Source organism: Phalacrocorax carbo, chromosome 1 (genome assembly GCF_963921805.1).
Source record: "Phalacrocorax carbo chromosome 1, bPhaCar2.1, whole genome shotgun sequence".
Taxonomy (NCBI): Eukaryota; Metazoa; Chordata; class Aves; order Suliformes; family Phalacrocoracidae; genus Phalacrocorax; species Phalacrocorax carbo.
Window position 1 is genome coordinate 28254173 of NC_087513.1, and position 24204 is coordinate 28278376.

At 41.4% G+C, this 24204-nt stretch overlaps 1 long non-coding RNA gene across 9 annotated transcripts; it reads left to right on the top strand.

Annotated features, from left to right (window-relative positions):
• Positions 1-422: 422 nt before the first annotated feature.
• On the top strand, positions 423-8187 carry LOC135312560 (uncharacterized). Of its 9 annotated transcripts, none has more exons than XR_010372161.1 (7): positions 423-948; positions 1544-1795; positions 3328-3386; positions 4133-4277; positions 4618-4712; positions 5487-5707; positions 7198-8187. It is a non-coding gene; the product is annotated as an uncharacterized LOC135312560 (long non-coding RNA). The 9 variants fall into 9 exon arrangements; XR_010372157.1 differs by having other exon boundaries at positions 7201-8187; XR_010372165.1 differs by lacking the exon at positions 5487-5707 and having other exon boundaries at positions 426-948; positions 4618-4748; positions 7201-8187.
• The last annotated feature ends 16017 nt before the right edge of the window (positions 8188-24204 follow it).

Here is a 24204-nt window from a genome sequence, read left to right on the forward strand (position 1 = left end):
AGTCTGGCTACAAATGCCGGGGGCAGCTCAGGGAAGGGGTTATGCCTCAGGCACAGTTCCATGTGACTACTTCGTGCCTTGAAGTCATCTGACAAAAATCTGTCTTTCACTTCTGCCTTCCCTGGGCTCTAAAAGCACATGGTGGGCAGGGACAGACAGCATTGACGGGGGGATTGGGCTCTGGAGAAAACATGCCTGTGACAGTTGTTCTGCATCTCTGGAAACCAGGCTAAATAGCACAACTGATACTTAAAACTGTAGTCTCCAAAGATTTGATCATCACTGTGCTTTATGGCTATTTATTAGTTATCTAGGCATTTATTAACTAAGCCCGCAGACTGCAAGCTAAATAGGTACTTTCTGTTTGTTTTAAGGGGGTCAACAGTGGTGCTAAAAGAAATTTCAGCCAGTGGCTGAAGGTTGCAAAAACCTTTGGCAAAGCCAGAAATAGAAGTCGCCAGGTAAAAATCCTAACCTCCAACCACTGAGCTCTCGCACTGGGCAGCTCTCCATTTGTATGGAAACATAGATCATAATCAAAGATGTTTAGGTTAGTCACTGTGCTGTGGATCACAGGTGATTTCTTCTCTCTATTTATTGACTGAGCAAAGGGAAGCCCTTTGTTTATCTTGATAGAGTTTTTCTCCTTATTTGTCTTTCTGGTTGTAACTGAACACCACAACTGAGAGATTCCAAAATCCGAACAGTGCAGGCATCAGCTAACTGGATTGCTTGAGAATGGGGGAAAATATGGATGGGGTTCAGGCACCTGAAGTCTGGATTGCCATGGGTCTGTGCCCTCTTGTGCCAGTGCCTCACTGACCACGCAGGAAGCAGGTACATGAAGTTCAGGAATTCAGCAAAAATTAATCACTCAAAAGAACGAAGATTACTTTACCGACAGATCAGCTCTTCAAATCCATCTGCTAGTGCCTGCAAAAGGACAAGGTCAGAGGCTGAGGAGGAGGGTGGGCTTGCAGCAGCCAAGATTTACATTAGTTTAAACTGAGGAGGCACCTCATACTCTGGAAAGCAGCAGGGGAACTGGGAGGAGATGGTGTGGATTGCAGTGCTGCTCCCCACCTTAGCCTTGCCTCTCTTCCTAATGGTATTGAAATATGTTAAATCCTGGATTAATATCTCTGAACGTACAAAACCAAGAAATTGTTGCAGGATGGAAAGCTGAATGGTCTTTATGATTTTATGCTCACGTCCCTGAAATGGATACAAACGCAGTAGCCCTTGGTGCATTCACTGAGCTCACACAACAGAAGCAAAAGCTTTCCAGCACATGCTGTAGAGGACTTTTCTAGCATAGCTTATTGTGAACTGTTTGAGGCAAAGCACAGTGGCAAAAACCAACCCCAATATCATATACGTGACACCTTGGCACAGTAGATTTATTTGTATAACTGGAAACAAACCTGATGATATTCAAAAGTCAGATTTTTACAAAGCGAGGGATTTGCTGTGTATGATATTCATATGTTCACTGGTATTGCACATTTATTTTGACTACAAGCATGTTGCATTTGTTTTGTAGAGGAATCACTCTGAATATGGTATTGCCAGTGTTGCAAGATTATCTTTGGGCCAACTCTTAGAAAAAGTTTCCAGAAGTCTCTGTGTTCTGCACAGAAGCACCAGTTCGGTGACCCAGGTGCAGCCCTTTTTTTTCCCCTTCAGTTTGCTGGTTGTGTTTTCAAAGGTCATAGCAGCCAGATCATTGGAAATAGAAAATCTACCTATTTAAAAGCACAGGGACAAATCCTGCCTCCAGCTATGTGTGCACCTGGTGAGTAGGGGAAGGGTGTGACTGTACTAACACACATGTGAGCACACGTGAACAAACCCAGTCCTGATTCAGCCTCCTTTTGAAGGACATAAGCTTCACTAGGGATAATCAGATGCCTAAAGCATGTACCTGAGCCTGCTGATGCCGAGCACCACGGGCATTTGCAGCCTGGCTTCTGCGGTTGTGCTCATCATTGTAGGTCACGACAGAGCTCCACAGTGTGCTGTTTGCACAAGTATTACCGTTGGTGAGCTCCTGCAAGTTGGAAGAGAACTGTCACCTTCAGATTTCTCCTTTGTCTGAAAGCATCTCAGAATGCTACTGCCTAAGGTAACGCTGCTGTAAGCACTATCTCAGAGGGAAACTGAGAGGTTTGAGAAAAAAAATCCTTTCATTTATCCTTCTTTCTTGCATTCATAGCACTTTGTTATCAGATAAACTCAAAGATATTTCCTCAATAATTTTTCAACATGTGAGAGAGAGGAAAGCACTTTAAAACCAGAAATTATCATTGCAAAACTTCCATAAAACACTAGGGAATACAGGAGAAAAGAGATCCTGTATTGACCTATTTTTCCTTGGCATGGTGTTGACCAGGTGTCAAGTGGAAAGAAAGGGGAGGCATTACAGAACGTGTTTGGTAATGAAATAAATTGCATACATAAGTGTTTGCAGACTTGGGAGCCTGCATCTTAGCTCTCTGTAACTATCAAAGTGGAGGTCTTCGTCAAAACCTCACACTGATGCAGTTTATAGTGGGAATTTGCCTGGCATACTTAGTTTTGGAGAACTGTGTCTAGGTTTAGTCATCATCTTTCTGCCACTTCTAAGGGCTTATATACAGAATTATTTGTCAATTTGGAACACCCGGTCCTTTATGCACGTATGAGTGTATCAGATTTGTCTTCTGCATGGCCATGAAGAAGACAGTTCTAAAAGCTCATAGTGGCTTTTTACTTAATGTCATTACATATGAGCTATTTCCCAGATGTGTTTTAGAATGTGTTGCATTTTATGTACAATACCTGTTTTGATACATTTTTAAAGATAAAGAAGTGTATTCTGTGACCAAGCCAAGGTATTGTAAGCCAGGCCTGGATTTGGTTCATTATCATTAAAGAATCTGCATTTTTAAGTTAACTTTAGAATAACATTGTTGATTCTGTAATGATGTAAGTATATGGTATTTGCCAAAATCTGTATTTCATAAGGCTGGTTTAGGATACAGCCCAACTCATAAGAATCTTGATAGGGGATTATTCCTTTCAATAACTTTAGTAATTTAATTAGACACATGTGCTGATTATGAATCTAATACTATGGAGAATGAAGTCAACACTAAAATCCCATTATTTTAAATTAGCCAGGAGCACACCCATAATATGTAGCCAGGAAATATTTGTGCCCTTAACAATACATCTATACTGATAGCAATATGTTTCTTCACAAAAAAAAAAAAAAAAAAAAAGAAAAATCAGAGTGTCCTTGTACTGTTATTAAAATTTTACCACTTGTATTCCTTTGGGAGCTAGTAACACTGCTGCGTAGCATCCAGAGAGAAGGCACGTTTAACATGCCAGCAAGGACTCAGGTGAGTTTAAAGTTTAACTTTGAGTTTGGGAACATTTTCAAATCAAATGAAACAAGGATTTTCTAGGTAATACTGAGCCAAACCAAAAGTGATTACTTCAGCATTGTAATTTCATGTTTCACTTTCTTCTATCAGCTATCTGAGAGGTTTTTAACAAAGGTGAAATTCAAAGTTAAAATGTGGGTTTTGCAAGAACACCTTCCTGATTTTGGTCACTTTCATATGTTTAGTTTTATCTCTAAGAAGGAACAAAAGCACCCCACCAAGAGCTGGCCAGCAGGAAAGAGGGGAACAGTGGGGCAAAACCATTCCAGCTCAGGAGATTTAGCCATATAATGAGTACATCAGAAGGGAGGAACTGGAAGGTGATGCTTTTTTCCAAATTAAATTGCAGTACTTACCTGCCTGCCCAGTCTGGTTATGGAGGGCTGGGGAATGCTCAGGCACCGTGCGCTGCTCTTTGCCTGGCTCGGTGGTAGCTGCACATCCATGCCAGTCCCTCATAGATATGGTGACTGTGTCTGCCCTTGGTTTGGCAGGGGTGTTTTTAATAGCATGCTCATTATACAGAAATATTTTCATTTGACAGACAATTTAAATGATCCTATAAAAGCTGCAATTACCATCAGGACAAATCCAGCTCTGATTGACTCCCACGTTAGCTCCCAAAGTTTGACTCCTAACTAAGAGAGAAGAAAGATTTTATCCTTTCTTTCTTCTTTCTAACATACACTCTTCCTCCTTAGAGCTGTCTCCCGTTTTAATGTACTGAAGAACATCTGAAACACCTCCTGTCTTAATCCTCCCCCAAAACTGCTGCTGAGAAGTGCTATTAGCTTCATTTTACTGATGAGGGACTGAGGAACAGAGAAAACCACTCTTTTGTCTAAGGTAAGACAGGAAGGAAACCTCTAGAGAAGCAGAGGGAGGAAAGCGGGTCTAATATAGAATTATCTTTCTGAAGGTCCAAAATTCCTAAAGAAAATATTTTTTTTGCTCCTAAATAGGTCAGGGAGATAAGCCTCATGTGAAAATAAAATTTAAAAGACTTGAAATTTAAAAGACTTGAATTTTAAAATTTAAATTTCAAATTTAAATTGAAATTGGGACCTTGAGTTATGAAGCTAATTCTGAAAATATTCCTTTTGCCAGTGTTGTGCTCTTAATCTGTACATTAGCAACTTATTTGCATAGCCAGCTGCTCACATAACTGCTTGTTTGTGAAATCCAGGGATTTTTGTATGCAACCATTTCTTGAGAAACAAGGAAGAAATCAGAGTTATTTGGGTCATCTGCCTTGAGGATCCTGGTCACCAGATGAAGGAGGTAACTTTGGTCACCTTGGTCAAGTCAGCTTGTGAGGTCAGTTGGCCACTTTGAAGCATCCAGGTCACTTCAGCCTGTCCTCTCACTCCCCTGAGAAATAAAGGACAAGTTCTGCGAAACACTCAGAAGTTACACTGAAGACAATGCAGGCATATTGGCCATTCGTCAGGGGTTTTCAATTTCCTCTGAATCTGCAAGCCTAGACAGATCTTTTACATCTTAAAGCAGTTTTTAATGCTTTTCTCAGAGCTAAAACGTATTGCAAACATTTTGCTGGTATGTGTTAGTGCTCTTTAATGACAATAATGATGTAGCAACTGTTAACATTATCTTAGAAGGCTGCGATGTGTCTCATTGCACACATCCTATTGGCATTAATCAGGGAAGAGGCCTAATCTCAACCCAAACATGTCAGGGAGTGGCTGGGGTGGAGGTGTGGCTGGACATAAAAAGGAAAGGCTGCTCCTTTTTAGGAAGGAAAGGAAGGTCTCCAGCCCCATCACCCCGTCGTGGGGTGACCTCTATGTTAGGGGTGGGTTCGCCCTGATCCCAACCTCTCCCATCACCAGGGCAAGACCCAGCTGACTTCACATGCCTTCTGAGGTGCCCAAGCCAGGGATCTTGTCAGCCTGGTCTCCTTTTATACTAGATGTCAGTACAGAGGAAAATGTCTGAGAATGTAACTCAGTACGTCTGAAATGTGGATCACTTTATATTTCTTCATATACTACATACAAGATGCAGGTTATCTAATGCTTCTTATCTGGCTCTCAGTTAAAAACCAGCAGACAGACAAGAAGAACCCAGCCTTTTTGCCTTCGTACTACTACGGAAGCGCTGAGGCAAATGCAAGAGGTGGAAGTTTCAAAACCAATTAATTTAGATCAAGACTCAATGGAAATATTCCAGCTAAGTTTTGTTATCTCCAGTGTTTTTCAAGAGATTTTGAAGCAAGCCATTTTTGTTCTGAGGGAGAAAGCAGACAAAATCTACAGGTGAAAACATAAAAACCCAACCCTTATACAGCTCCTAAATTTCTTGGCTGAAAGCTGCTGACGTTTTTCTCATTATGAAAAGTAACATTAGACCTCCCTGTAGAGTTCTCTCTTTTTTTAGGATTAAAGATGCAGGAAAGTATACAGGGATAATTTCACTAGTTGTCATAATCAACAGTTTCATTAAAGTTTCATTAAAAGCCTGGCTAATGAGATACACTTGAACTACTGATCTACTTCTGCCACAGTAGTTTTGGAGATAGTTCTTAAAAGGACACTAAGAGATGGCAGAGATTTTGGCTCATGGACCACCTTGTTTCTCTGCTGCTGTTCATATACTGGCAGTTCCAATAGTCTGATCAACATTTACTTTACGTGGAGCAGGTTACCATATTTAAATTTGAAAGTTTCCAGTAAGGGATTTCCTTATCAAACGTTGATGTTTTTTTCACCAGCTTGAGTGTAAACCTCACATGCCTCCTTCCTGGAGGGAAGCAGCCTCCCTGCCTTTTGCAGGGATTCAGAGTGGGTTCTACCTGTCCCGCTACCCCTGCCCAGTCTTAGAGCGGAGCACCAGTGCTCTGAACACCTATGGATGGGTTGGAAAGGCTGCAGGGCTCTCGCTCAGACTGAACTTGCAATTTAGAGACAGCCCAGGTGCGAGCATCTGGAGGCAGGTCTGAGGTGAGGCTGACCCTGGGCGGGGCATGTGGTGGTGCCATGCATCAGGCTTGCAGCAGGACACAGGTGACAGAGGAATGCTGAACACTGTGTCTTAACCAGGTTTAACCTAAGCTGCTGGAGATAGATGTGCACAGAGAAGCTGAAAGGCTGACTTGGAGAAAGGGATAAAGAATGTCTTGCAGGTGATGAGTCTCATTTTAGACATCTGAATGTTTCCTGGGCTGGCTGACCCCTCCATGCAGTGTGGCCTGAGCACCCAGCTCACATGCAGACACCTGCAAGTAGGCACCTGCAGGTGGGTGCCGTCATCACTGAGCTGAGGTCTAGTCTGGAATGGTAATAGATCTGGGAGCATGGCTGAGATGTTATGTGTAGGCGAGATTACCCCGGGAGAGAGAGCAGACAAGGGGATTGAGAGAGAGGGCCATGTGGCGAGCTGGAAAAGGAAAGAGGAGTAGATCACACTAAGGAGTGGTCAGGAGAGAAGGAAGACGTGCAGTCACAGACGTGAGTTTTCCAGAAGAGGACCATAGCTTCCATAAAGCCTAGCTGGTCATTTTGGAAGAAGCTGACAGATCGAGCTAGCTGACAGTGTGGCTTTTGCTCCAAGAGGTGGCTAGAAACCCCTGCACTGGCTCTGCTGAGACCAACCCCGTTTGCACATCCACGGCCTGACGTTCCTGGTGTTTATTGAAGGACTTACTAGAGTAAGGGAGGAAAGCTTACATTGGATGTAAAAAAGTTTGGAATTGATATACTGTGTTTGAATAAGATTACATTAATTAATTGTCCTCCTGGGAATCCAGCAGATCCTGACGGATGCGATCTATCCAATTGCATTAATCTTCTCAATGTGACGACAACTCCGCGGGCCACCCGGCTCTGTCTCGGCACAGAGCCAGCATCCAGGGCGATGGCCGCAACCCCAGCCCTCAGGACAGAGCAAAACAGCCTGCGAGCAGCCTTACAGCGGGTGTGAAGGCAACAGGAGCCAAGGAATTAAAATGAAACCACTTGTTAAATTCTGCATGACCTTTTCCTTCATTTGCAATAAGGCTGTTCTGTTTCCTGGAGAAGACTAGAACAGGACAAAGGTATCTCCCCTTTTTGGTATTCTTAGCAATTCTGCATTCGTAGTGCTTTTAGAAATACAGTGCAGATATATTTTCATGAACATAGGGACATATTTTGCATTTTACTTTCTAAATAAGGGGCTTTTTATTATTTAAAGAGATCTAACATAAGCTAGCACAGGCCTAACATTCAGTATTTTTGCTAAATAACCAAGTCTGAATTCAGCACCCTTCACAAGCCTCTGTAGGCACCCCAGCACTGAACACCCAGGAACATGACAGATGCCTCACAGGAAGCTGGCTCCTCATCTTTACATAATAGTTTCTGCCTTTTCTTAGGGAAATAATTTTTCATTGTCAGGTTTTGGAAATGAAGGCGATGTCTCAAATACTTCCCCAGATTTTTCAAAACTGAGGTGATAAATATCACAGTGGCGTTTATATATTTTAAAAGAAAATTAATGTTTCAGTGCGAGACACTAAGAAAACTATGACACTGCCACCTCGTGGATTCTGAGATAATATCTAGATCATACTTTACCATCACTATTTACATAGTGGCATAAATGTGTGTCGCATTTCACAGCCAAATAATAGCTCGTTCCTTACCCACATAATTTTGAAATATAGAATCCATATTTTCGTAAATATTTAATCTTCTAATGATACAGGCGAGTGTCATACTGTGATTTATGTAAGCAACTGTTTAAGTGAAGTTCCTAATACTTCCTTTATGTTTGAAAGTCAGGAGGCATATTGCCACATAAGCAGTGCTTTAAAAGCAGTATTAGCCTAAACTTGTCACTTAGCTCTTCTGTAGCATCCACAAGAGCTAAGGCTACACTGAGATGTAGTGATTCTTGCAAATTGTGCCTGGGATTTAATTATTCTGAAATTGTTGAAGGCTGCTAATATAAGGAATAAAAGACTTGTCCATGTGTAATTGTTCATTGTAATATAAACTGAATTTCATAATTTGCCTCTGAGAAAGTCTGGGGTATGTGCATCTGAGGATTCCTTTCACCTCTGGTATTCTTGCGTATAATTAATGTGGACTGAGAAGTGCTCTGTTCTATTGGACCCAATGGATCAAGAAAAGGGGAAAAAAGTGAAGGGATCTCTTTTTTTCTGAAGGATCTGAACCATTCCTTCAGCACATCATCCGTACTGCCTAATGAATCAAGGCATGAGGAAAAAAAACATATTATGGCAACTTCAGGGCTGTTTTTGCTTTATGAGTTTACCAAGAACAGCACCAGGATGCCCAAATCCCATGTGTGTGGGAGCCAATATCTGAAGCAAAGCTTCTTGTAAAACATTGCTGCAGCTTGATGTGCAGTGTGAATCTGTTCTGAGACCAAACTATTGGCAGCTGTAATAAACCAGTGATATCAATATTTGTATCAAGACAGCTTTTCCCTTTAGGGGAATAAAAAATAACACTTCTGCATATTTAAAAGTCAGCTATGAAGACATTTGTGAAAGAAGAGCTGTTGTGCTGTACAAAGACAAAGCAGAAGATAGGGGAAGGGCCTTAGACCCTTAAATAAACAATGCCTGAAGACTGCTGTAGTACAAAAATGGCAAAACAGGCACCATCATTGAAATAAACTCCATTATGGTTCATATTTAGGGCTAGACAGTGATTCATACTGTTTCACTAGACTCAGCATGCTGCAAAAGGCACTTCAAATAATTAACACTTAGAATTAAACTACTTAGATTTCACATCATCAAACATTTAACTTTCTGTAATTCCCTCTGCAGCTGTGATTTATTTGCATTTATTATTTTCTCTATTTACCAGTTCTCTGTTGCTTTTTAAGTTGCTCATACTTCCTTCTTCTGTAAGTCTGAACACTGGCTTATTGTTTTGGTTTTAGCTCTTGCATCTTACTCATACTCACACTTCTGCTGGCTAGTTAAAAACATGCATTGCATCAAATATGGTCCTCAAATTAATGAAAGGAGTTTTCTGTTTATTTATTTTAATCATTGCTTTCACCTTACTTGGTATTCATAACATGCTTACTCATTACTGCAGTTTGATTGTTTAATATTGGCAAGAATATAACTAAATATATTTTTTTCTATTTCACAAAAAATTATTCATTTTGTTTTGATTGGGTTTAAGAAAGAACACATGTGGAGAGGAAGTCTTATTATATCCCAAAGCTTGTATCAAGAAATATAGATCAGAGTCCTCAATATGGCCAAGTCAGTGAATTTGTGGAAACAAGGCCCAATAGATAACTTGAGAAGGATGGACCTGGGAAATATGACAAAATTCACCAGTTTTGACAAACTGCACTTTGAAGGTATGGCTACACTGGGAAACTTCAGGAAGTATTTATAACCATAGCAATGAAAGAGAGGTCCAGGGAGAGACACTGACTACCCAAGTATATAAAAATTGCTCTGTAGGATTAGGACAAACGTTCAAAAAAACCCATCAAACTTCTGACAGTCACCCACAGCACATGATCAGGGAAGAGGCATAAGGCAAGGCAACCGTACAGCGACATTTTCTCTAGCTTTCCCGCCCAGTTTCCAGCACTGTGGCTGGAGGACTTCCTGAGCCAGCTGCTGATTCCTCAGGCTTTTGTTTCATTGTTCTTGATGGATATTTCTTCCATCCATTTTTCCTATCATGTTTTGTACTTGTATATACTTCTGACCTTCAGTGTCCTCTGCCAATGAGCTCCACCATTTAACTAGAATCTGTGTGGGAAAAAAACCCCAGCACTCCCTCCTGTCTGTTTTAACCCTTCTGCCTTGTCACTTTGATTTCTTCCGATTCCTGTTTTTTTAGAAATACTGAATAATTTTTCCTTAGATATTTTCTTCTCTGTGATGCTTTCACTTCTCTGTACTTCTTACCTTTTCCCCTCCTTGTCCTTTTTCCAGACTGGAAAATCCCAATCACTTTAGACTGTTTTTTGAACATTATCCTTGCCACTGTATTCAAACCTTTTCTAGTTCTACTGTGTTTTAATGACAGTCCCAGATGCCTCTACAAATAAATGTTTTCTGATTCAATAAAGTTTCCTAAATAATAATATAATGTTTCAGACTTTGAGAATATGCAGGTTTCTTTTACAGTATGTTTTAATTCAAAGTTAGCTGGTGAGTTTGTCACTCAGGTCTCGGAAGACAAATTAATGCAAGCTGGGTGTGAACAGCACACCCACATGTGTACGATTGTTTCTTCATTGTTTTTACAATTTATTGCATGTATCTGGCTGTGTAATTCCTAGTGCTTTCTCAGTCAATTTGGGGAGAATCTGTTTATCCCTCAAGGGAAATTATGGGAAAGTACTGGCAGGCTATCAGCCTTTGACTGAGTTAGTCAACATACTTGCTGCAAAATACCAGGTTAAAAAAAATACAGGTTTAACTGTAGTCTGCAGTGGGATAATTTACTTGCTGTCAAGGTACATCCAAAGGAGGGTAAAATATCTTGTTTGTGTGTGTAGGTGGACTTCAGGGTTAAAATTTGTATAAGAGCTTTGGTTTGTACTACTGCGTCTTCATAGTCTGTTTTGGTGAAGACTTTTACTAACCTTTTGAAAACGCTGTTGTTATTATCCTTCCTGTACTTGGTATTTGAAATGGTTATAGTAAGAAGATTACCCAGAGCGTACTTGGATTAAAACCTGGGGTAAAGACAAAAGGTGCTGGTCAACGCCTCTGAACAGAGCAGGGGGCTTGGAAGAAACCAAGTGCTCAGATCTGCCTCCTGCTGATACACACCAGAGCTGTTCAGCTGCCATAGGGCCCTGGATTTTGTTGATGAGCTGCTTTTCACAGAGCTCATCACTTCAGAATTCAAAACATAAAGCTCAAGCTCCTGTAATTGCTGAAAATGAGATTCACCGCGCCTAATTTTGAGAGTGCGAAAGCCTGGTATGTAATGTAAACTAGTCAAATCCTGTCTGTAGTCCATGAAAAGAGATGCATCCATGCAGAGAGAAACCATTCTGCCTACTTTAGGCTTCACTTTTAGCATGCCCTCAGCAGCCCAGACAACTGTAGAGCTGACTTCTTAGAAAGGTAGTGTTGGTGCTAGGTGATTCCCATCGTGAGAGCCATCGCAGACTAATACTCAAATGGAAAACAAACTTGCTTGTAAAAGGACAAGACTAGAGCAAATGAGGAACCTGAGTGGAAACTTGAGACATAACCTAGCCGGTCACATTATTCTCCTCTAGGGAGCTGGCGTCAGCTTGTAACTGCTTTCCTCACTGGAAGTGTAAAGTCTAGGAGTGGAACAATGGTCGTAACTCAAAGTCTTGGAAAAAGGTACAATGCAGAAAGATGTAAATTAAAAAGATAAGCCAGCAATGATTCTCAGAGAGCAGATATCAGACATCGTACATCGCTGCCTTGCAGCTTCAGCTTTCCTTTGGCATTTTTCAGAACCGGTACGTATTTACTTCCCCGCAGCTCTGTGAGTGGATGTGTGGATATCTGCTCTGGCGTTGCTGAATTCAGAGGCAGGATGAAATGGGCTGCCGCTAGCAGCGTCCTCAGAAGGCTCCAACTCTTCACCTTCATTACCTTCCCCCCAGGGTACACCTTACCTGTCAAGGAGCAGGTTTGGTCCAGTGCGGTTAGAGGCTGCATGGCTGCGCCGCATGGCAAGGCTTCACGATAAATAAAAGTCTTTGAGGGGCTAACTTCTCCTTAGGGCAGCGGCTCTTGTCTCAAGGCTGACTCCCAGCACTGAAAGGACAGCAACACACTGGTTAATGTAACCCTTCACATAAACTGAAGAAACTACCATAATACTTCAGAGAGTGGAAAGATACTATAAAAGTCTGTTTGGAGGCAAAGCAACACCATAAATTCCAAAGAACCCTACAGGGCAAAAATACAGAAAGAAACAAAGAAAATAAATAAAACACTGCAGGCAAAAGTGAAATCCAAACCAAACTGTAATATCTGTGGGAATGTTTTGAATCTTACAGCTGTAATTAACTATTTGAAGAGGCACAATATTTTTGATAAAAGCATGCTTATGTGGTTAGACAACCATAAAACTAGTTTGGTGCAGAGTTTGATGACAATTTTTTTTCCTGATAGAGGACTGGGATTTGAACAGTATTTTGGAGAATTCCGAGAGCTGTAAATCATTTTGGAAAGGTATTAGAAAGGGATTTCATCCTCTTGCTTCATGGAAGTCAGCTTCATGATTTTTGTTTTACTTTGCAATACTTCATTTTAGACAGGAAAGTTTGTAAATTTGAATAAATAGTATCTTTTTTAAAAGTGAGTTTTGAAGAAAAATTTAGCTTTTTTTTTTTTTTGGTGAATTACCTTTTTGTATAGAAATAACTTTTCTGGAGAAAAATATACTGTCTCCCAGGTAACCTTCCCTGATTTCCTAAAAAGAGTATTGTTTTCCGCAAGGAAGATGCAAGTATTATAATGATGGATACCTTGAGTTTATCACTGCTCATTTTTTAATTAGCCTAAAATTTAGTTGATTTTTTATTAATTGAAATAAGCATTACAGTTTAAGAACAGCAGTGATTACTGTCATCTCAAGTCTGATCTTGCCATTTTGATGTTCGCTTTTAGAAAGAAGTTCCAGGCAATAATTATGCATTTTTAACTGATGCCTTCCATGATACATTCTAACTTGTGCTCCAGAAAACACAGGAAAACAGTATGAGTTTTAACTGGTTTATGATCTACAGTTCCAAGGGACAGAACTACCTGCAGGCCTTCTCTTTCGAGGCACCTGCATGAAGGGCCACGATTATACTCACCACTGAATCCAATCTTTTCTTTATCACAGGAAAGACATCCCAGTTTAAAAAGAACCGCTATTTTTTTTTTTTTTTTTTTCTCTGAGTCCCTCTGAAACAGCACCAAAGGACCTGGTCACAGGTATTCCATAAAAAGGTTCACAGAGGCTGATGTAAAACACAGCTCGGGTCTAGAGGGATTGTCATCAGTATATTTACATGCCAGCGTCTCTTTATGTGAAATTACCTTTATGCTTAGTATAAATATATAAATATATATATTTCTACACACTTCTTTTTTTTCCAGATGAAGGGAATGGTATTCAGTAGATGTAATCTGGCTGTGTTTGAGTGTGAAGACTAGACAAACTCTTATGTTATATAGGTACATAATCTAACCCTGCCATTATTATTTATTGGCTTTCTGTATAGCTGAAGTTCTGATTACATTTCAGCTGTAAGGATGCAATTAAGTTCACAGAAAAGACTTTGTCTGCTACTGGCTATCCTGTCTTGCTTTTCATAGAAGCATTGCTCTTGTTACTTTAAGAAATATGGGACATGAACACATATTTTTCAGGCAGTCAGAGCATAAAGAGTTTAGAGACTTATTTATAGTCTTGAAACAGGGAGGGGTTCTTTAAAATTTTACTCCCTGAAGCAATGTCACTGTAAGTATGAATTTTTCTTTCTTTCTTTCTGAAGAACATAGTTATTTTCTCCCTAATGCTGTTGCACCAATGAACTGCGGTGCTCCGACAGAGGAACTCTTTCTCAGAGCAAAAGGATTGCCCAACTGGAACTTCTCAAGGGAGATGTGAGAAGGTACAAGGTGTGACACTGTTTCTGTGATCTGAACATGTTCACTTGAAACTGGGCTAAGGCTCTTGAAATGGTTTCAGAAGACAGCGGTTGATGGATGGTTATACCCAGGACTGAACCTTTTCTTCATGTTTTACACAACACAACTTAATGATCAGTGTTCTTGGCAATAAGGAACTGCCCTTCTTGTAATGAGCTTCGTTATGAACTGTAAAAATTGCCAGGAACCTTAAGTATTTTGACCTATTATAGTCCATGACTCCTCATCTCTGTTGTTGTCGGTACTCAGCATAACTAAACTAAAACTAGCTTGGAAACACCTCTCAGGACTGGAAACATTCACAGTGAGTATAGTGGAGATGTATTCTGTGATTATAGCATCCCCAAGACATTCAGGATTCACATATTCTTCTTTCTCAAGATTTTTTTTTCTAGCTTATCACATGCATATACAAGGAGTTTTAGGAGGACAGCACAGTTTGGTTTTGTACTGTGACAGTAAAAATATACATTTCTGTGTCACATCCACCATAATATGATCTCTGTTCTTGCCTGTATAGCTCTGCTTTAGATAATTCTCAAGAGGAAGGGTAAGACAATAATCGATTGTATCATCAGAAGGAGGTGGATTGTAGATAATCCTCCAGAGACTCCTGGCACAGGAGGTGGCAGAGACTGAGCCAGTACTGTAGAGCCACTTTTCAGATTGTACCATCCCTGGCTACCAGGCTTCTTGCCTGCTCCTCTGAACTTCTGCAATGCATCCAAGGCTGAGTTACAAGCCATGCACATTCAGTGCTTCCCTGCTTTCTGGAGTAGGGAATGGAGGGTGCAGATGGTGGGGGCATCACATCTGCTCTTCAGAAGCGGCCAGCACACCCTCTTAGGGGCATTACGCACCACCAGTGCATCTCTGCGCGTAGGGAGGCAGAAGTCAATTGACTACCATCTTTGAGATGGTTTGCCTGTTCTACTGTAAACTCTGCCTACAAGACACATGAATAGCAGTATTATTTATTTCTTGTAGGATGTGCATTATATTCAAGAGGTATTAACTTGATTTCAAACAAAATGAAAATGCAAATCCTACTGCAATAGAACTTACTATCTGTGTAATAAAAACACCCCAAATGTGCTGAAATGAAATCAAATGGAAGAGTGTAGCTGTTCAATAATATGTAGGAAAACTATAGTGTACTTAGAGTTTACATTCTGAAGCTGGGAGTGGGCTTGAAGGTGGAAAAAACAATAGCATGACATATTCCTGTTGATTCCATCCAAGACTATTTCTTCTGCCTATCCATAGTTTCTTCTGCCTATCCATAGTCTATTTTAAAATGTACCTTTATTTTTTTCTCTACCACCAGCTTTATTCAAATGTAAATCTATTGACATTAGCAGAGTTCTGATATTTATCTCATTTCCTCAGAGTATTTTCCAGTCTTACGCATGACTTTTCTCTCCTGAAAAACCAAAGGAAGAAAAACACACCAAGGTCTATTATATGAAAACTGAAGTTTAGCATCTGCAAATTGTTGGAGGCTGAGGGGGTGTTACTGGGTGCTGACCCTGTTTTAATACCCTTTCATAGGCTTCTGAGGTTAGCTTACTGTCAGATAGAGAACTGGGCTGGTGGACCTATCCCTCTAATGTGGTACAGCCTTTATTAAGTTTTCTGGTTGCTACTCTACTGTTAGATTATTTGAAGCCTCCCTTAGGGACACTAATCTAATTAAGCTATTTTTTAGAGTTTGAAAATACTAACATGGATAACAAAACCCAGCATAATTAATAATTATGGGTTTTTTCCATAGTAAAAGACCAATGACCAAAACAGAAAAAAAACTGACCAAACTCCCTTCCTCCTTACTCTGCAATGATATACGGCTAAACACAAGAAAGAGAAATGGTCAGTCTTTTCCCATGTGACAAGACAGTTCCTACTGGATTTATCACAGCAATACTCCTTTGGCGAGCCAGAAATTATGGAGGCATCCTAGGGAAGAATTTTTGTTTCTAGAGAGAATGGTTAAGGTCACTGGGAAAACAAAGAAGAAAGCTTGTATTCATGCTGCTGCTACTAGAGCCTCAGATTAACATTTGGGGCTTTAATTTCAGCAGTGTCAAATACCAGAGTGCTTAGAAGCAGAAGTACAAATATTTGCAATTAGAATTAAGGCTTTTATTCTTTTACCAAAGCATATGCACTTCTAAGTTTTTAAATATAGAATCACACGTGAGAGAAACTCGGCAGCCTAGGATGTTAAAAGATAGGAAGGTACCACTTCCAGGGTACTACCGTGTGGGCTGGGACCCTGGAAACCTTGGCCAAGTTAGGAGCTGGGGCCCCCCCATCTCACTTCTCATAACCATTACAGAGAGCTTTCCTTCTCTTTCTGTTTGGTAGCTTGGCAGTCTGGGGACTCACCTGAGGTAAGGGGGATCAGCTCTCAGATCCTTCCACTGCCTGGTGGGATGGGCTTCCAGATCTCCCATTTCCAAGGTGTTTCTGGCCATTCTATCTTGTGCTTTTGCTTCTGTTCAGCTTTGCATAAATGTTTAGCATTATAAGAGCCGCAATTAGAGCTTTCAGATATACTGTAGGAGAGTCTCTGCCTCCTCTGAATATTTTATGCATCTGATCAGAAGCATCCTCAGGTGGCAAGAACTGCAAGTGCCTTTATTTAGATGACCCAGCAGTCCAGTTGATAGAGTGGGAAGGTCAGAAGCTGCTGGGGAGAATACTGGTGGCACTGGACCATTGATCTGGCTGCATATGGCTTTCTCACAGTTTTACTTCTGTTGGCAGGAAAGCACTTCTGCCATCCCAAATAGGTGCGAATAGGTACTTAATCAGAACATTAATTAGGATACCAGCATCTTCATCACAGCATGGTTTCTACAAGGTTAAATGCATTCTTACTTATCAAGTCAGTTCTCAAAGGATGGGCAAAGACCACAATATTGTAGTGCTAGGGGTGGAGCAGTGCCACTAGGTTTTAAATGAAAGAAGTGTGCTCAAAGAGTTTGGTGTTACCAAATGTAGGTCGTTCTGGTATGCTCATCTGCAGAAATGTAGAAAGGCAGGAGGTTTTTTGTGTGTATCTCTAGTGTTAGATGGAGGTTTGAAGGACATTAATTTGGGACTTCAGGAGTTGGTTAGGAAACTCAGTCCCTGTTGTGAAGATACTAATTGGAGGCAAAGAGCTTTCCCACACAGCAGAAGTCAGATTAAGCACCTGGTTGCTTGGGCTGTGTGCACACCTGTTTCACATAATGCAAAGCATCCTTGCAATTGCGCCTATTCAGTTATAGCCACCAGATGATAAAGAATAGCTGTCTGACAGCCTGCTTGGCCTTTAGCTATTTTTCAAAGCTACAAGACAAATTTGGCCAGCACAGTGGGAGAGCAGCTACACCCAAGTAAACAGTCTGATTCAGAGCTTATTTCCTTTGGCTAAATGAAGTGTGTATAAGAGGGAGTCGGCAACCCCCATTTTGGAGATCCCAGGATTCACAAACAGCAGCTTACTGCAGAAATACACTGTGATGGTAAGGAAGGCTTTTTTTCTTTTTTTTTTTTTCTTTTTTTTTTTTTTTTTAAATCCATCCAAGCTATAATGATCTTTCCCAAAACATGATGTTTGTTCACCCTTTGTGGGCTGGCAATGCTGGTGCCCCTGGTTTCCAAAGCTCTTCCAAGGGATAGCGCTCTCGTCATCCTGATGGCTGTGGCCTCTCCCAAACCCCGCGGATTATCCAGGGTACACAGCACAACAAGGTCTCCCAGGGAACACAGCACAACGTCCTGCACACTGCCCCCATCGCCACCGGCCGGGGGCTGAGGTTACTTCTGCAGAACAATAGGCTGAGCCATATTTCACTGTCAGCGTGGTGACAAATGGTGGCCCGCTGAGACTCTGAGATGTATGTAACTTGGCTGGCAATCAATGGCAAAGGTCACAAGTTGTCGACTTACATCTTAAAGCTCAATAAGATGGTTTTGTGCCATATTAGTCTCTGTGTATTAAGTTTCAGCAAAGAGGGGGCAGGGAGGAGGAAAGAGATTTTTATCTGGAGTTAGGCGATGTTAAATGTTCTGAATAATTAGATAAGATTGTGTGTGTCAAACTCCGTAAAGAACAGATCATGTTTTCCGATAAAGTGTTTCTGATTCCCTCTGCCTCCCCGCCCTCCAGTACATACAGGCATGCACGCACACACATGCACTTTTGAAGTGGTTTCAGGGCTCATTAAGTAAGCCGGGCTGATAGCTCTAGAAAATGTAATTCTTTCTCAATGGGGCAATGAATCCATGCTCTGCACATTTTTTGGAAGTCTCGAAAAGTAGTCAAAGTAGGTGAAAATTCACTTTCCATGGCTGATCCTTTTATTCTCAGCATGGAACTTTTAAAGCCTGACTAAGCACCCATTGTCTGGGCAGTGTCCCTGAGTTTACAACACAACGACTGGTTCTTCAGCTCAGTTTACTTTCAAAACTCCTATTAAATTTCCAAAGAGTTGTGCAAAGCTTACCAGGGACAGGCATATAAGGGTACCCACAATGTACTCCTGGCCCCATTTGAAAGGAGCCTTGACCAAATCTGAGCCATGCTGGAAAAAAACTGAAGCGAGGATCTGATTATGCAGGGGTGCCCCCATGGGCTGCAGCTCTTCCAAGACTGGAGGAGGACTCGCCTTACCCCTTCTGTCTGAAGCCAAGTCTGCCCTCACCCCAGGACTTAGCTCCTCCTAATGGAAAGAAGACATCTTCCTGAGCAAACTGGCATTTTGAACATTTCTTTTATTCATATCCTCTCACTTCCCTGGCTGCTGTCACATCAATATTATTAAACTATGGTATTTTATCAAGCAGAATACCTGAAAGCTCTGGGAAGCAAACATTCGACAGAGGTAGAAACACTAGGGAAATCATAAGAAAATCATTAAGGTGAAGGATGTTTTAAAGACAGTGCCAGTACCCCAGAGGTCTACCAGCCTGGGAGGACCACAGCTTAGCTTTTTTAGTTCATTACAACCCATTAAATCTGGTGTCAGCAGAAAGTGTATCTAGGGATGGGCTTGCTGTTACTCTTTCCAGACAGATATCTTCTACAGCCAAATAAGTTTGTCTTCTGCACCCTGCTCCCTGCAGAGGGAAACATGGGGAGCATCGGTTCCCATCTGCGAATTGCAGAGGAGCCGTTATGTGGAGTGATAACCTGAGCATCCTTCTCCCATGGTGTGGGCGATAGGTCCAAGCAGGGAGGCTGTATACCCCTTTCCCACAGATGTGTTGGCTGATGGCTCTGACGGGTTATGGGCTTACAAAGTCTCTTGTGTGGTCTCACCACAGTTTACTCCTTACATACCTGCTTCACAGTATTTTTTCTTGCTTTGGGGCCTGATTGCTATGGAGAAAAGGAGGATGTGGGACTTTGGCTCGGTTGCGTGCTGCGGTGAGGCTGTGGCAGGAGCCCCAGGTGGCATGTGAACAAGTGCTGCCCACAGTCAGTGCTCCCTTGTGGCCACCCCAGGGCACCCATGGGGCAGCCAGACTTCACCTGGTCATGGTACATCCTGAGGGCTGAGACTACCACACTCCACCAAAAACTGATGAAGAAGGGAAGAAGTGAAAGCAGCCATGAAAATTCCCTCCCACATTTGTTTTTCCAGTGCAAATACTTTATCAGTACAAAGAGATGAGTGTTAGGCATGGCACTGTTATTCACTCTTTTGAGCTTGTGCTTGTTTGTGAATCACCAAGCTATTAGATGATGAGCTATCTATGCTGAACAAATCCTGTGCCCGATGGACGTGAACGGGTGTGCAAGGCCCTGGGTCAGGGCAGGATGCTGCAGGGTGCATGGCAAAGGCTGTGAGCCCTCGGGCAAGCCAAGGCCCCTTACTGCCATCATCCATAAGCGATTCTTGTGAGAGATGCTGACCAATAATAATGTCAACCCCTGCTCTTTCCTTTCAGGAATTTTACACTTTGTATTGATGCACCCTTGAGGAAATAAATACTGTTTGAAAATATCTATATGCACAGCATTAGAGCTGCTACGGGAACAGAGGGAGGACGCGGAGGTGAGTGTGTGCTCTCCCTTCCCCCAGCCGCTGCTCAATGAGACGATACAAATGAACAAAGCCAGTGCTACAGCCTTACCCAAGGATAGTTTAAAATAAAAAGAAAGATAATACTTTTGAAACCAGGGCCATAATTACTATTTATTTCAACAGCAATTTGCCTTATTATGGTGCACAGCACTTGTTACCTAGGCAACAGGTTTCTGTAGAGGTCTGGCTCAAATTAAAGTAAATCAGGCAAGATCTAAAGTCAATATCAATATTATATTTTAAAACCAAAAGACTAGGGAGTCAGCAATTTCACCTAAGTGTTGTATTTTTTATTGTTGTCATAGGCAGATACAAGCAGCACAGTTTGCATCCAAGTAATACTTTTCTCTACTGTGCCTGACTGATCTTCTTTATATACATTTGCAAATAAAGTGAATTTTACAGAGTCCTGCTCTTTCCTGAGGAAATAATTGTGGGCATGGACGAGTGACATGCAATACACTGCTGCAGCCATGAGTAGAAGCAGCATCACTGATGTGTCTAACCTGCTATTTTAGTTCAAGCCCAGCCTCCCCATTCCTTATGAGCAGGTATGTGCTTTGCTGTGGGCTCAGGTAGTTATTCAGCATACACCTGGGAATGAAAGCTTGGGTCTGGTCACCATCTTGGTACCTGTGCCCTCTTGGGTGACCTGAACAGATGAGCATGGGGGAGGCTGGGCTTCCTGGACCAGCCTACAGCCAGAGCTTATTCATGGGTTGCCCTAAGCACTGGTGCTTCGAGTGAAACTAATAGTCAGGGATATGTATGGCAAGCATGGATGGAGAGCATGACATGAGCCACAGTGTCCTTAGGCTTGTCTGCAAGCCCAACTTAATCTCACAGTGTAAGCAGAGGCCAAATACTAGTTTATGAATTCAAAAACAGTGTGAGGCTTGATGTTTTTCTCATCTATCAGCAAGTAATTAAAGGACTGAACATTCACAAGTGGGATTTAGGGAATAGTGTGCAGATATACTTTCAAATGTAGCTTTTGGGGAAGAAAGGGTTGTATTTTAGGACTTTCTCTTACCTGAAGGAACACAGGAAACGTAAATCAATGAAGATATACAATTTTTAGGAAGGGAGCCTGACTCCAACAGATCTTCTAGAGTCCAAGGCAGAAGGAATATAGAAAGATAGAGCTAAGTACTATGAACTATAAATATATTAATCTCTTTATAAATTCTGCTTTAAAAATGCTAGTCAGCAAACACCAGACAGCTTGGAAATGAACAATTAATCTTTCTAACCTTTTTTTTTTGCAACTTTTCTCATTTGATTTTTGCCTTTTTTGTTTTTTGTAAGTACAGAACTTCTATTAAAAATCTGCCTTGAAAGTTTGAATGGGCCTACAAAAAATAATAGGAAGTTTGTAGTGAATAGCAATGTAGGAAGGCTCAGATATTCCCCTCTTTTAGACAGCTCTGCAACTATAATCCTTTAATGGGGGATTTTCTTTGCGGATTTTTGACTTATTATATAGATTTGACCAGCTTTTATAGGCTTTCCTTTTCAGATTGGGCTCCTACTCTTGGCAAGCCCCCTGTCTTTGTTATCTAACCCTTCCTGAATGTACTTCAGTCAGCCTTTCTCCATCCCAGGGATGCTGAAACATTAGGACTGTTGCAGAAATTACAGACAGTCTCTGTGGCTGCTTTGTGGCTGCCTGTCCGTGCTGGTCACCTGTCCTTCGCAACCCTCTGCTGAAGGCAGCCCTTGGTCAGGGTGCCAGCCCATGGGGCTGGAGCTAACTCAGTGTATTTGCTCTCAAGACAGTTGTTCACTTTCTGGTGATGCTCGTCAGGGATGTGCCATTTCTTTTTATCCTGCCTCTCACATAGTCTGTGAGAGTGCTGAAAAATCATTGAGAAACAAGAAAGGTCCTGACTGTTAGAGCCATTGGGCAGAAAATATTTTGCTGGAAAAAATTAAGAATCTGCAATATGACTACGGTAGTGCCCACTTTCTGAGAGCCTTTACAAGTCCATGCTGCCAATAAATCCCACAGTGGTAAACAACCCCAGCTCCCTGATATTGAGGGAAAAAGAGCGTTTTAGTAACATTAAAGTACTTTGACTTGCTGTACCACACTCAGCTGGGTTTTCAAACATGCACTTGGGGAAGTTACTTCAGTTTGTGCTGAAAACGTCAATGCTTTTCTTGCTGATATGCATCTTGTCTGTTGATTCAGTATTTCTAATAATACCAGCAACCAAATGTTGGAAAGACTGTTCCATCTTAATACAGACAAAGAGGTATACGTGTTGCATCATTTGCTTGTTTGCAAAAGAAAGGGGTTTTACTCAGCTTGGGCAAAAATAGACATTTATTAGTTGCTAAGTTTCCCCTGAATCCTTCCTGATTACCTCTTTCATGGGGTCTTACGGAGGTGCAGGACTTCGGAGGTAACAGGTTTTGGATGAGGTGTTATCACTGGCATCCGTGACTGTTAATGATTAGCAAAGGTCCCCTGGTTCTTTTATTCCGAGAAAATATCCTGGCCATGCCTCAATTTCATAACGTGCAAATTCCACACTTCAGTTTTAATAAGCCATCGAACTGTGTGTGCCACTGAACTGTTGTTTTTGGAGCTGCTCAGAAATTATTTTTCCTAATGAAAATTATGCCTTTTGATGAAAGATGAAGCTTATGTTTTCAGTTAAAAAATGGTTTTGTTTTGATACCTCAAGCATCTCACGGGAGCAGTAGTCTGCATGCTTCATACTCCAAAGCCTTCAGCTGTGTGGGCTTCTTAAACTAACTGCTCCTCCCTTGACCTGCTGTATGAGTTCCCGGCTGTAGGACTCGTTATACGATATCTAGGCCAGCTAGAAAACTTGGGCAACAGAAGGGACTGGAGACAGCTACAGCTTTCATGAGCCACCACAGGGACAATCCTGAAATGTTCTGGGTTTTTAAGGGAAAAAAAAATAAGAACATGATTTAGATTTCTGGTAATCTGCTTTTTGAAAAATTTGTCTGGTAAATGACTAGTTCTCACCAAGATGCTAATTTAGCTGAAAACTTGACAGAAAACAGTGTGATAAAAAGAGTTTGCATACCTTTAACTGGTTTTCTTTGTTAAGGAATAATGCAAATTCTGTCAGAGAGCTGGTCTGTGCTGCACTAGAAGAAGGTTTATAAGACTTGCTCTGGATGTAATTATAAATGGCTGCACCTGAGATATACAGACACAAAGTACTGAACACGACGGAAACTGGGAAACATGAACTGCCCGCCTCCACTTCCGTCTTCAAACTCTCCTGCTGTGTAACGAACCTGTAGGATAAGCACTTTACTGCCTGAAAATACTGAGCATTTTACATTACCCACAGCTGCTCTCAGACAAAATTTCAGGCTGATTTTCAAGGTATTGGGACTGGAAGGTCTTGCATGGGAGTTTGTTTTTTAACTTGCTTGGGTACTATTTTGTTGAGGCTTGACATGACTGCCCCTTGAATGTCATCCATTTTCCCACCTCTGTTCTCATTCTTGCTATATGGTCTCAGAATTTTTTACAAAAATAAATATATTGCCTTTGTAACTCAGAACCTGGCGTATTGTTTTGGCTGCCCTATGGCAGCAGCAGGTCCCTCATGTTGTGTTCTCAGACACCTTCCTCTCCCCGTTTCAGCTGTCTCTTCAGGTCCCTCATGTTGCTGTTTGCACAAGTGGGGCTTTCTCATGCTTTTGTGCACTTTGTCACAGGTCTCTGAATTGCCTGGGTTCGCCTCTGGGGATATTTCTCCTTTTTTTTATTGCAATGGGCTACCTCAGCCAGGCTTTGCAATGCTAAAAAGAACAAGGTGGGGAGAAGTTTCCTTCTATCCAAACTGTGGATTTAAAATCCATTGGCTTATGGTATGCTGAGTGCAAACTTTGCTTTCTTTGTGAGAATCAAAGATTTTTCCACCTATAATAAAATTGTTTGCTGGGCCTTATGGCTTTGTCTGAAATGCTTAATGCATTTCTGATCTCTGTTAAACTTGTGTTTTTTGTGTCAACGAAACTGCTTGGTGAGATATTCTCATTTCCTAGCTTC